The following is a 14430-nucleotide window of genomic DNA, read 5'->3' as shown; positions in this document are numbered from 1 at the left end:
ATCTCCCACGGGAGATGTCTCTCTTTGTGCTGAGGACCAAGCAGCAGGAGCCTGAGCCACAGAAAATCATATTGTAGCCTCATACAGCACCAGTGCTAGCAGGAAAGATGTGCTGGTGACCAAAGACCCTGGGATCAGCAGCCCCTGCAGCCCTTCCCACCTCACCTTGGGCTGTCTGTTGTGGCCACAGGGGCACCTCCAGGTCTCCAGGTCTCTGCCCTCCTCCTTCCCCAGTGTGTGCCCCTATGGATCCAGTTCCAGGTCTCTCTGTGCACCCATGTGCACAGAAACATCATCTGAAAATGGCCCATATGAGCGTGCGATGCAGAGCACTGCATTACCTGGTGCTAATCAATAAAGCGAAAATGTCGCTTTTGACAGCGCTTGTAATTTTGACTATTGCAATGGTGTGCCATTTCTTTGAATGCAGCACGCTTCTGTGCCCCATTAAAGCATGGCTGGCATAGCTTTCAACTATTCACAAATGCTGAGATGTTGAAAAATGTAACATTTACAAAAGATACATCTGGTGTATATTTACAAGGCTCAGGAATCATTTAAATAGTGCCTGTGCCATCACCATATTAGGAGAAAAGTTAGTCCCAGCCCCATATGTGAAATCAGTAGTCAAATGTGTGCTGGTTTAAATTCCACTGATGTGATATGGCATTTTGGGGTATTAAACTCGAACGTACCATACCGGGTGTAGCACCCAAACAAGGTAACACAGAGCAAAGTATAGACCTGAATAACACACGTGATAATTGCCAATATGCATCAGTTTCAATCAGTGTGGTTGGAAGATGGTTATGGGTTTTGAAGGGACAAATGCTTGATTTTTTAATTAAAGAAGAATCTTTGGCTACTAATTGTGAATTTTATTTCATTTTATTTCATTTTATTTTATTTTATTTTATTTTATTTTATTTTATTTATTTTATTTTATTTTAATTTCATTTCATTTCATTTAATTCTATTTATTTATTTTGATTCCACAATGGGAATTGTGAGATATACCCAGGAATCAAGGGGAAAGATGTTGAGCAGCTTCTCTTATATCCTATAACAGGCTGAGGACAAAAAGTGTTTGGCTTTTCCTGCCAGTGTGATATGACTTAAGCTACATTTGAAAACTATTTTTTAATTAATGTAATGGGTCATGTTTTCGCCACACTAGGGCAGGAAATTCAAGATAAACCAGATACTCTCTCAGTCACACAAACATGAATTAAGCATGTAGCATCAGACTTAATTTCAATTTCTAGGTCTGTAATTGAATCTAGCTAAAAGTGAACTTTTTTTTTTTTTTTTTCACCATCACATTGATATCTGGATGTTAGTGACATTATTTAAAGCAACAAATCAACCTATAGGACTGTGTTCAGCTATACTTTCTTTATGTCATTTGACAGTAAATGGAATAAAAAAAAATGCTACTTTTCTCTAGGGGAAGATTTGTTAAAGGGTTTTCGTCTTTTGTCAAGATATTTAATCTTACAGTGTTACCAAAAAGAAAAAAAAAAAAAGGCACGGTTTGTACAAGTGCAGAGTTTTGCATGCACAGTTTGCCTGATTGCTAATTTGGATGAATGCTTTTAGGCTTAACACAGGCAAATGAGAGAGGAAAGATAATTTTTGCATATATCCTCTGAGTCAAGTGTGAGTCCCTGGACTATAAGGGAAGCAGGTATCCACTTTTTGGGCTGAAGGCTGTCACTCTGGATCACCTGATACATCAGTCTTAGTTCATGCATGCCAATGAGAACAAATCCTAACAATGAGCTGTTGAGTGATGCCAACAGAAATGAATGTTTCTGAAAGCTTCAGAGCTTTGGAGAAAGCAGCTGAAGCTAACTACGCGGCACTCTCACTCCCGCTAACTGGCCGAAGCAGGGTGAGATTTTGGCTAAACCCTCCCACATAATGGACAATTTTGAACACACCTTTGTTTTGCAGTGGGCTGAGTAAAGCTGATATGGGATCGTATAATTAAGCCAAAATACCCAACCGTGTTATTTCCTCGGAGGGGTTCACTATAGAATGGCCTATCCAAAATTATTAGCATTCCTAGTAATTATTATTATTAATTCCCGTTTGTGAGCCTGTCGCTCCATCACGGCAGCGATCACATGCTGGGATATCCACTGCTCAGGACATAACACGCCTTTGGAAGTGGGTGATTGTTTAATTGATAGATTGTAAAGATGGGCTGACCTATTGCCTTTCCATGTTTTGCTTTGCTTCAGTTGCCTGAACTCTTGCAGTTCCTTAGTGCCTTTTCTGATCCATCATGTCAGCCTGGCAGCTGTGCCTCTGCGCTCTGCCTGCCTGCCCACCGCAAGCCAGATTTCAGTCTCTGATGCCTGGTACACACTGCTCCCTGGCTGTCCTCTCACCGGAGAGCTGATTTTGCCTGCACCTCTATCAAATGGCTTTCTTTTAACCAGCACGACTGCTTTTCCCTTGGGTCCTCTCAGCCCAGGGCACCAGGTACACCAGGACGGAGGAGTTCACGTTACCAGATAGATGTCCCTACGCGTGTGCTGTGCGTCAGAGATCGAGCTCCTGCCTGACACCTGTGGGCTGAACCTCCCCACCCCAGTGAAATGTGAACCATTTTTACTTGGAGGTGTTTCCCATACACCTGGTAACTTCTGCCCTTGTTGTGGACTGACTCTCTGCTTTTCTCAAATTTAATTTCTTGGGGGCATGCAGACCTGCAAAAGATAGTGTCTCACACTGATAAACTTTTTGACGGCAGTACACCTAGAAAATTGCCCTAGGACATCTCCACCCCCCTTCCCAAAACTGGGGAAAAAATGATTGGAAAATGGTTGAAATTTGATGAGCAAATTTTCAAGTAGGAACAGATTTTTTTTTTTTTTTTACTGCCAAGATATATAATAGGTGTTTTTGAGAGGTCGTTAACTTCAACAGCATAGTCAAAAACAGTGTTACACCCCACACTGCATCATTCGTTAAGCAATTAAGTTACTGATAGGCTTTTACATTTATTTACCTTGATGGAAAGATATGTTTACTCAACCTGAGTACAAATCAACATGAGGAGGCAGAAGTTCAGAGTAAATTTGACTAATGATGTTATGTTTTCATCCTTAAAAGAAAGAAAAAAAAAACCCTCCCTGCTTTTGATGCTATTTTATCTTCATTGGAAGGGATCCGAAATGATCCCAACTGTCATGTGAGTGCTCAGGGAGGCTCAGATCCTCTTTGATTGCCTCTGAATGTCTCTCTCTGTTGGCTCATACCTTCCTGTACATGAATACAGCGTGCAGCTCTCCAGGTTGTTTGCTGAGCAGTGCTTTAACTCTTCTCCGTGAAGGCTCTCATGTCATGCGTACAACAGGGGCTGTGGCCACCTTTGCCTGGGGGGATGTTAGAGCAGCCTCGTGCCTGCTATGAAAGGATCATTTCCTCTCACTTTTAGAAAACTCCTGACTGACTGGTGCAAGTCACATTTCTTTCAGTGAACTTTAATTATCTCTCATTTTCTTTCAGGCCCCCTCTGTTCTCCAGCCTTATTACATGGGGTTTTTGTCTCTCCAAGTCATTCCTCAGCATCGCCTTGAATGGCATCTACTGCACGTGAGCATCCTCCACCGTCTCTAAGATACTTTTGTTGTTTCTCTTTTTTAAGCGTTTGTTTTTTAAGATGACATTGATAGACATGAGGCCTAAGTCTGGAGATGTTCTGTGGGTAGAGCTCACATTTATTTCAGTGTGTAGAGCAGTTTTAGGATCTGATCCATGTGGAAGACTAGCACTGCGTAACGAGGCCTGGGCATATAAAAAAATATGTATTCTAACACAGCTCACTCAAAACAAATATGTTCCCTTCTCTTCAGCTGGTGTAAACAAACAATCCCCATTGTGCTCAGCGTGGCTCTGCTGTGCTGCCTTACAGGAGACCAGAGCTTGGCTTCCCAGGTCTTGTGAGCTTAGTTCATGACAGTGTATTGCTGTCCACAATCCTATGATTTAGGATGCCAGTTCTAAAAGCCATCTTCAAGTTTGGTATTGTTGCAAGTGCTTTCTGGGAAGACCTTTTCACACTACAGATGTATTTACATGGGGTCTCACTTCTGAATAGTGGTCTCCTCAGTCGAACTCAACTGGCTCCAAGTTCCAGGAGAGTTTTACACTGTGCAAAAGTAGAGAATTGGTGCAATAGTTGTAGCAAGATACCCTCATGCTGACCTGCACAATGTTGTACACCGATATCTAAATTTTCTTTTGATGAAAATCGGCAGCTGCACGAAAAATCTGTGATGACTTGAGGCAGAAGCATTAGCAGGGACTAGTTCAAAACTCCCATGTGATATCCACTGTCCATGTGGACTAAAGTGAGTTTGAACCCAGGTGTTTGTTCTTCAACTGAGCTCAGATTTTGTGCTGTTCTGCAGAACCATTATACTGCTCTGTAACTTGTGCTGGAAGCAGAGTGAGCTGCTTTGGCGCTGAAATGATTTCATTGTTAGGCTAAGTGTTACACAGATGGCATTCTTAAATGTAAAATTCTTTTTATGATTCTTTCAATTTCATATTTATTTCATTAGATCATTATTTATGTTAAAGAGACACCATTAATATGAAACGTGCTCAGCTTAAAAGAAAATGTTGAGAGGAGTTTCAGGTATCTGATCCTCAATCCTTTAGTTTTTGTGTTTCACATTTTCCTGCTTAAAATGTTTTTTTTTGTGTCTCTAGGTGCTATGTGACAGATCCACACAAACAACAGAGGGGAAAGAGCCTCACTTAACTGATTAGAGGAGAGAAGCAGTGAAAGGGAATATGCACAAAGCGCTGCCAAGTTCACAGACCAAAGGAAAAGATAAAAAATAGAATAATTTCAACAATCTTTTTTATTATTATTTAGAGTAATGTGAGGTATTGCTTATAATAGCAGCAGGAAAACAATTTTCAGACAAAAATGTGATTTCTTAATCAAGGGTCTCTAATTCAAAATATATTTATTTAATAAACAGTAATTATGATAGCTGCAACTACTCATTCATACCAATAATTCATTCAGAAGTAAACCATATCAACATATTAGCATTTATTTTTCCATTTAGTAGGCTGTGATTTAAGATAAATGTAAATCGTCATAATCATTCAGCTCCATATGCTGGGAAAGGAAAAGTCACCTTAAACCAGATGCATACCGTGAAAAAAAAGGGAAGAAAAGTTGTTCGAAAGAAACAGCATATGGGGGCAGATTTTAAGCTGGGGTAGAAATGCTCTGCTTCCTAGATATCAGCATAACTCTGCTGATATACACCAGCTGAGACTGGTCAGTAATTTTTAAGAACTGGAAGTTTTAGACGATGTTCCATGGAGATATGTAATGATTTATTTCTATAAGAAAATAGATGAGTATAATTGCTTTCAGTTTTCTTTTCTTTCAGGAAAAGGCAGCACACATGATCAAGTAAATTCTAGTTTGAAGATTTTTATACGCGGAAACAATAGACTCTTTGCCTGAGTCGTAGGCTGGCACTGCACATATATGAGTGTGTGTGTGCTTGTGTGTGTGGAGCTGCATTTATTATTTCCTGTCCCTATTTGGTTCGCCAGCCCCTCTCCTAACTTGTATCCCTCCCTACCTAACTACCCACCTCATTTTGACAGCTCTTTATTTCCTAATCCTTTAGCCTTCCTTCAGCAGGCTCTGTTGAAAATATTTTTCTGAACCTGGTTTAAGGTCCAGAGAGCGTTGTTTGGAGGCTATGGAGCAGGGTTTCATGTTAGATTTTTATTTTATTTTATTTTATTTTATTTTATTTTATTTTATTTTGCTTTGGGCACAGGGAAAAAGTGGTCTAGGGCTAGACCCTCAGCCAGCATGTGTTACTGCTGTTAGAGCATCTCCGGCGCTCAATGCATATCTTGTCTTACAATGACAGCTCTTTCTCTTTTGCTTTCAATAGGTGAAGCCAGAGATTGTGGCTGGGAGATACACGTGATAGGGATGAGCCTGGAAAGCCTTTGGTACTCCCTGTGTGAGCCCACCCTGCTCTCATGCACAAGCAAGAGACGGCAGCATGCCTGCCAGGCCCTGCTGCAGCCTTAGGGTCGGTCCTCTTGTACTGCCATGAGCTAAGCCAAGCCCTTTTCCTCCTCCACACAGAGTGCCCTGTGTTCTTGCTGAGGAAATAAGACCACAAACTCCTTCCCCCCAAGTCCTGCAGTGATGCTTTCAGGGGATGGCTCAGGGCAGTGCCTGCAGCACAGCTGAACCAGAGAGCAGGCAGGCAGCAGCATGGCATGGGACAGCCACAGCACGAGTTAGCCTGGCAAAAAAGGTGTTTTCACAGCCTCCCAGGTGAGTTTTGTCACCCAAAGGACTGTGGCACGCAGCTAGCTATTATCCCGTTCTTCTTTCAAGGCTGGCCCTGCCGTGACACTGTCCTTCACCCACAGCTTGCAACTGCAATGGGCATATAGCTATAGGGCAGCCAAATTAAGGTGGTACTCAACCTTTTTTTTTTTTTTTTTCCCCCAGTTTCTGCAATGTTTTACATTATTACATTCCTCCAACAGTTTCTGAGGAGAAAAGTGAGTCACGTTATTTAATTTTCCCCATCTTAATAGAAAGGAGCCATGCTTTTTCCACAAGTTATTGCATTATTCCTCTTTACGGTGTGGCTCTGATTTAGTGCTGGATGAAGCTCAAAAGGAGGATTAGTGTAGATATACTCCCATATGCTTGGATGCATTTCTGAACCCTGTCTGTACCATCCTCACTGCTTTTGATGGAAAAAGCTGGGCTATAAACCTGATGAGAACAGGCTTCTATGCAAGATGTTTAGTATTTCCTGCTTCCATTCAGGCTAGCAATATGGCACATCCAGCCCCTTTTGGCCCTGCAGCTCTTGGTCATGGTCTTGTCTGAAATTCAGAAAATCACAGTGGCAGAAAATGAATAGGGGAATAAAGGGAAGTTGATTTTTCTCAACTTTAATGATGTCTAGATTTGGGTTTAGTTCCACCTGTGGCTGAAACTTTGCTGGGGGTTGGGCACAGGTAGAGTGTTTTTATTATTTTAAGTGGAATTGGTTCATCCATCTCTTAGATGGTGGCATTGAAGTGTGAGCTCTGAGAGGAAGAACCTGTGCTTCTCTATAAGAGCTGTGCCTTCTGGGAAAATTAGGGCTGGATATAAAAACCCTGACTGTATTGTATTCAAGCAAACCAGGAGCACAGGAAGAGGGAAAGGGGAGCAGAAAGAGTGAAAGAAGGAGACAAAGGAGGCTTTTCCAAAGATTTGTTGCTACAGGGAGTCGTGCTGTGATTTGGTAGCGCAAGCTTCACCATTCCTAATTCTTGCCTGGCATTTTCTGGCTGGTAATCTAGTTGTTTAATAGCTGAACACCAAGCCACATTGAACTTGATCCTAAAACTGCTGTTCTATTGTAATTCGGGGGCTCTCTTCTTTAGCTGACTTTTTCTAAAAGAATTTCTCAATAGCACTGTAACCAGTTTTTTTTTTTTTTTTTTTTTCCAATTCTCCTCTCTCCAAGAGTTTCCGAATTTGTGAAGGAGAGGCTATGTTTTCTCAGCCAAATCCTCCACTCTTAGGTCTACTAACAAACTAAGATTAATTTACAAGATATGACTGAAAATGCAGGATCTTTACATACCTGCGTAGCCAGCTGGAGGCGTGAGGCGTCCAATCCAGCTAGGCAGACAGACACCTTTTTCACATGCCCCAGGCTGGCTCCTGCATTGCTCCATGACTTTCTATCAATCCGTACAATGGCTGACATTGTCTGCAAGAAGCAGCTCAGATTATGGCCCCTTCCAGCTGCGCTGTCCCTGACCCTGAGCCTGCCCCAGGCTGCCCACGCTCTGCCCTCCCCACCAGCACCGAGACTTCAGCTGCAGCCTGCTGCTGCCTGCGAATGTTGATCCTGGTCTTGAGGGTGGCCTTGGATGCTTTTCCACAGCCAGCACAGGCACTCTGTGGGGATAACACAGAATGATTATTTTAGGGTAGATTTTCCCCTAAAAAAAAATAGTTCTACATGCACACAGTTTGATCTTCACACCGAGGATTTATATAAGAACTCACTTCCCTCTGACGGTTATGAAAAAAAAAAAAAGCATGCTGGTGGGATTTAGGGAAGTGTGCAAGCTAGAGGATAGCTGCAGACAAAAGAGAATTTTTCTTCTAAGAACAACTGCACAGCTGGAGCTCTGGCAGCGCTGCAGTCAGAAAGCCTAGGTGTTACCTGGCTGAGACAAGGGACAATGTCTGCTCAGCACCTTCCTAACACACAGATTTGGCCAGCACTTCTCAGATTCCTGTCCACTGCCATGTACATACGTACACATACGCACTGTCTAGTCATCCAATGCCCACTTTTTGGTAATCTTCCACCCTGAATGTATAGTGTAAACAACTGGCCTGAAGGGAGTAAGGGTGAAGGAGGAAAATCTTTGTGACTCCTTTACATGCTAAATTAGATGTAAAAGAGGCCCAAAGCTCACCTGATCTTGTAGGAATAGTGTTGTTGCAGTGGCTATAACAGCCCAAAACCAACATCCCAACTCTTAAACGTCATACAACAATATACCTTTAGCTTACACTGGAGAGACTTAATGACAGATCTGTTGTAAAAAAAAAAAAAAGAAAAAAGAAAAAAAGACCCAACAGGATGGGAATAATGCTTCCTTTTGGTGCTTGCACCCACCAAAGTCTGTCTAAGGCCAGGCCACCACCTACAAGTGTAACACCAGCTGACTGTGTCCAATCTGCTTTGTGGTGAGAAGGAGATATGCACATCAGTCTGAAGTTGCTCAAGTTTTGTCCATCTTGGGCTGGCCCTGTTCAGATATCTCTGCTCTCCCATGGAGCGAGTCACAAATGCAAAAACAGAGCCTAACAATCAACTTGTGTGCTTGCCCTTAATGTAGCATGATGCTTGAAACTGAATATAAACAGGGATGAGGCTTTAGATCTTACTCAATTCTCAGTGTAACTTTGAGGTTGTCAGAAAGTACTGAAGTGAGAGATCTGGAGTCGGAAAATTAGTGAACACAAAAGTCATGATATTTACTCAGTTTATGCGAAACCTGCATAACTGGCGTGTAATTGTTTTGCTAAGTGAGCCTTGAAAGCAAAAGTCTTGATAGCTGTCAAATATCTTCTTTGTAGTAGTGTGTTGTCCTCAGAAGCTAATCAGTAGAACTTGCTCAGAAGAACTTAATCAGCAGAACTGAGCACATTGTCAGTGCTTAACAAATAATAAATTATAATAATAACAACAGTTCCTTCTGACACAACCTATCAAACTTTTGCTTTATTTCTGGGAGTGCCGCCTTTGCCTCTAGTTAAGGTATGATACCTACTGCTGCTCTGCTTACTTTGGTTGAGAGGATTGGTGATACAACCTAACAGGGTGGAAGTATTGATCGAAATGAAATTTTGACAAATGGCTGAAAAAGAATCCTGAGAAAGTTCTTAGACTGTTCCTTTTCACTTATTGATGTTACTCCTAAGACTCTAAAAGAGAACGTAAGAGTATATTTGATCAGTTCAGTTGTTAAAATGTAACATGCTATGCTTACATGTTAATAGAATCACTTTTGAATTTCCTGATAAAAAAAAAAGAGAGAGAGAGACTCATTAGGCTTTCCTTACAGAAAGGTGAATGTATCCAGCAGCACATCTATTATTATTAATTATTATTATTATAAGGGGAATGGATAGCTCAGAGGGCTGTTAACAGATCTGAGGCTATCACTTCTTTGTCACCATTGTAATTTGGCCCAGGCTGGGAGTTACTGACAATCATTTCATTTTCTGATTGTTTGGTGGCTTATATGCAATTAGTTGGTGGGTTTTGTTCACTTCCAACAAGACACATATCCACATTATAAAGAAAACCACCGGGTCAGCTCTAAGCTGCCGCTAATCGTCGCAGGCTTAAATGGAGCCGTGTCATTTTATCCCAGTTGAGGATCTGACCGAGGATCACAACTGGCATTAATTAGCAGATGTGTTATCAGATGCCGTGGAGATGCCCCGGGTTGAGTGACAGTGGGCAAGCGCCGTGCCATTGCAGCCGGTGGAGCAGTGCCCAGTGCTGGCAGGTGGGAGCTCCAGGTCACCCCTGACTGGGGCACCTTGGTGGCTTTTGCTGCCATACAGCCATCGCTGTGCCACCAGCCCTTGGGCAGAAGGAGCCACAGAGCTGGGGGTGGCCAGTTTTTAGAGCCCAAGCAATGCAAGGCAGCTACTTAAAATCTGGGAGGGGGAAAGCATGCAAGGGGAAAGGGAGGAAGTACTAGGGCTGAGCTGACTCCTCCTGGAGCTGGATATGTATGTGACTGTGCTGCTAAAGCTAAATGAAAGCCCCTGGCTCTGATTTTCTGGAGGTATGTATGCACCATCTGAGCTAACACTGTGATGCTGGCTGCATGTATGTGACAGAAGGGTGGAGAGATGCCACTGAAAATACAGGTACACAAAGTCCAGAGGACAAATCTGGACTTCACATAGCTCAGGGAGTAATCTTACCAACCTTCACCAGCTACTGACACTCTTTAAAAATTAGCTCCAGTTCATAGCCCCCATGGTTTTTGGTGCACTTGGAAAATTTTCCTTTTCATTCTGAGACCTTTTCGTAACTCACAAAAGGGAAGAAACAGGAGAGTGGGAGTTCAGTATTAGTGGAAATGAAGAAGTTATTACACTGATCTAGTTGATGGGAAGATACAGAATATCTGAGGAAGGTGCAGTAGTAACTGCCACCTGCAAACTCTCCATCTAACTTTCTGCAAACTCTTTATTCTTATTTTAAACAAGATATGAAAAGATGTTCAGGTAACTATTTTCTGTGGCAAATCTGGGTCCCTCTCTGAATAGTCATCTCTGGGCCTAAAGACACAAAAGGAGATGACTGAGACTCGGGTGGGATAGAGATATTCAGCTTAAAGATACCAGTCCACACATCTGCAAAGTTCACCACCCATATTTTTGTTAATAAAAATATCAACATCTAAAATCCTTCTCCTGCTTGTGCCGGTTGGCCCGGCAGTCACCAGCTTAGCTGGGCTGAACTTCTCAGCAGCTAACCCCTGATTTGCTTCCTCAAACTATGCATTACTTTGCCCACAGCTCTTAAAAAAATGACCTGGCAAATCATGTGTAACACACAATCAGGATTGAGCAGCATACAAAACACAGCAGCTGTCTTCACTTCAGAATAAATACCTTCAATGTCTACCTGAGCTTCAGGGGTTTCAAGCCCTTGTCTGCAAATCTGTATCTCCAGGAAGCTACAAACTAAATATTCTCAGGGGTAGATATTTTCCATACTTCCTGCAGAAGTGGCGCTGGCACACATATGGTTTTCTAGGAGGAGTTTAAGGCAATGAGGTGGAGAATAAGATGCCTTTTCCAGCCCTCCTCTGCTGACTTAGCTTGCTCTACACTTATTTTGGATTGGCACAAGATAGAGGATTTCATTCAGTATACTCATTGCCATGTACGGCATTTCAAGAGTATTGGCTTCACAGACTAATAAAAATACAATGATTTTTCAGAAAAATCAGTAGAATATATCCTCAAAGGATATATAGATGTGATGATTATTGGAGTTTTAATTAAAATAGCAGGTAAAATAAGTATTATGGTGTGTTATTATTTCTAAGATAACAACAGAATAAAGGTGCCCATTTCTTTCTCGAGTGCAATTTCCTAAATGAAAAAGTAAACATTAATATCTTCAGAGATCTTACTGATCTTGTACGATAATTTAGAAAAATATCTCTATTAGGGATAGTTATATATGCTTTTTGTTGGAAATGCAATCACAGAATATGCACATAGCTGCAATCTGTAGACAGATTAAGTAAATTAAATCACTCAATGTCTTTTTTCAATAGCTCTAAAGTTAAAAGTAATTTGCAAAGAAAATACTCAGTTTCAATTGGTTTGTAATATCTGTTAATGATCTTTGGAAAAATTTCTGATAACACACGGGAATTCCCTCAGGGACAGGGTTGTGAATAAGTGGATTTTTTTAAGTTTCAGATGTCATTAGCTAGTGATTTCTTTGAAGTAAAAAGCTGTTACAGAATAAATTGCAGAGGTATACAAGTGAACAGGACAATCATTTTTATGAATAATATACATTTTTCTTTTCCACCGTGCTTTCTGCCCCCAAAAGAAAAAAAAAACTAACTTGTCATTGCAAACATACTGGAATCACAACTGCATGGAGATTTTGTTCTTATTTTATGTGTATACTCTGTCTTTACATGAATGTACGGAATGCTGGTGTAAAAATCCTAGTGGAAGGATCTTTTTTGCTCTTTTTGATGTGGTATTTATTTATTTATTTTTTCCCTGGCAGATAACTTTTTCAGCCCACAAGGCTGAAACACTTCCTGTGACTGAAATGGCTCCAACACAGCTATTTCCTAGAAGACATTCTCCCTGATTTCTTGTGGTGCCTGTAAGATAACTGGAGATGCAGGTAAGTGCAAACATGGAGAAAAAGGGCCTCTATTCTCATGATACCTTGTTAGCATGAAGTCTCTACCACCTTATTGACAGTTCAGTGATAAACCAGATATCCAGATACCAGATACCAGAATAAGGTAACATTTCTCAGAAAGGTCAATGAGAGATCTCCTGACCTCTGCCCCCATCTGAGGATGTCTGGAGTAGAAAAGAGCAACAGAGGCATACTACACCTGCTATGACTACACCTGCCTGTGGGGAACATTGCCCTGCCTCAAGGTTCAGCTGTACAATTCAGCCGTGTGCAGATGAGGATGAGCCTTATGTCTCCATGAGTTCCTTGAGTGTGGGTGAGGTGTGTGTGGGTTTAGACAGAGACTGGAGACACTTTGAGGGGATGCTGTTCTGGGTGATGGGGGACTAAGACTCCTGGGTATACTGTCACACAGATAAGCCTAGTTTCAGCCTTTGAGCCTTTGGTTTCCTCACTTTCCTTCTAACCTCTTTTCCCAAGGCCTTATTTGACTTTCTGTGCTTTTTCCTGGTCTACACACAGGGCTATAAAGCATACCATGCTAAAATGAGTATGGTTATTCCCTTCACACAGGGCTGGGGGAGAAAGATTTGCCCAGCTTTAGTAAGAGAGGTGAACAGCTACAAGTTTGAAAAGTCTCCTAGCCTTCCCTGGGTCTCTGAAAGCCCAGCATAAGAGTCCACACTAATCCTGATTATCCATAAGTAGGTCAGACAACCTCCCATTTCCCAGACACCGGTGTTCAGTGATGCTCTGCAGTTACTCAAAGAATAATGAAATTTCCTCCGGCGTGTTCCAATGACAGTCACTGGCATTGGTAAACGCTAAGATGCCTTGACTGTGACAGAGGCCAATACCAGATGATATGGAAAGGGACTACTCCTCCTTCCTGCCTATTTAAGTGTATAACAGTTTACCAGGGAGACGATACCATTCTGACTCCTTCTATTATCTAACATATATCTAGAACTACTGACATTATTGCATAATACCTGGTAGTAAAATTCTCACTTTTTTTTTTTTTTTTTTTTTTTCTTCTCAAGGCTAGGAGCAACCATTATTATCATCTAGTCTGATCTTCTGTATAATATATGCTACTGAACTTAACCCAATCTGAACTTTGTGTGAAGATTTGCTTTTATGCCTAAAAATGCCGGCTCATTTACAAATATGATGCTGTTTCTCTGAGTACTATCTATGCAGCAGCAAGTTCCATTAATTAACTGTACATTGTTTGGAAAAGCAATACCTCTTATCTGTTTGAAATTTGAAACCTCTTCATTTCACCTTGCAGGATAGGAAAGGGTTTTTGTTCCTTTGCTGCTAATTAGGTTGGAGGATCATGAGGACGAAATGTTATTTATATTATAGTCATGCTTAAGTAGAGCTCTGACGAAGCCTGGGGATCCCACTGCACAAACTGAGGGAGACTGTGCAATTCCTTTGGGGCTGAGACTATTTGAATAGACAAATGGCACATTTTTGAAAGAACTGAATGATTTCACAGAAAAGAATGTTAGACAAGTCAATGGATTCATACTTCTGAATCACCTGTGCATTTCTGAAAAATGAATCCAAAGTCTGAAGGAAAGAAAGGTATGGAAAAATGAAGTTTCTGAAACTGAGACTTAAAAATGAGTATGGGATGTAGTTGATGAAAATAAAAAGGTGTTGCTAATATGCAGCACTGCCCATAGGTCACTTTGGCTTCCAGAGGCTCATGCTCTGAAAGTCCTCCCTTTAAGAGAGCAGAATGTACTGAGGAAAGAATTTGCAATATCTGTTTCATGCAAGGTCCCTAAACCTTCCAGATAGAGGACAAGGGCATCTTCTAGGTTAACTCAGGCAACAGAGTTTGTTCCAAGTTTATGGAAAGGTTTCATGTAAAATCTGCAGTCCC

General features: G+C 41.5%; 1 long non-coding RNA gene across 6 annotated transcripts in view; it reads left to right on the top strand.

Annotated features, from left to right (window-relative positions):
• The window catches only part of LOC121059601, a 52054-nt gene that overhangs the window by 21224 nt on the left and 16400 nt on the right, over positions 1-14430 (top strand). For all 6 annotated transcript variants that reach the window (XR_005814592.1, XR_005814590.1, XR_005814589.1 and 3 more), the window contains exons 2-3: positions 3520-3606; positions 12387-12509. This is a non-coding gene — a long non-coding RNA (uncharacterized LOC121059601). The remainder of the gene's footprint in view (positions 1-3519; positions 3607-12386; positions 12510-14430) is intronic.

The sequence above is a fragment of the Cygnus olor genome, chromosome 1 (assembly GCF_009769625.2).
Source record: "Cygnus olor isolate bCygOlo1 chromosome 1, bCygOlo1.pri.v2, whole genome shotgun sequence".
In the NCBI taxonomy this organism is placed as follows: Eukaryota; Metazoa; Chordata; class Aves; order Anseriformes; family Anatidae; genus Cygnus; species Cygnus olor.
This window is presented reverse-complemented; position numbering and strand designations above follow the sequence as displayed.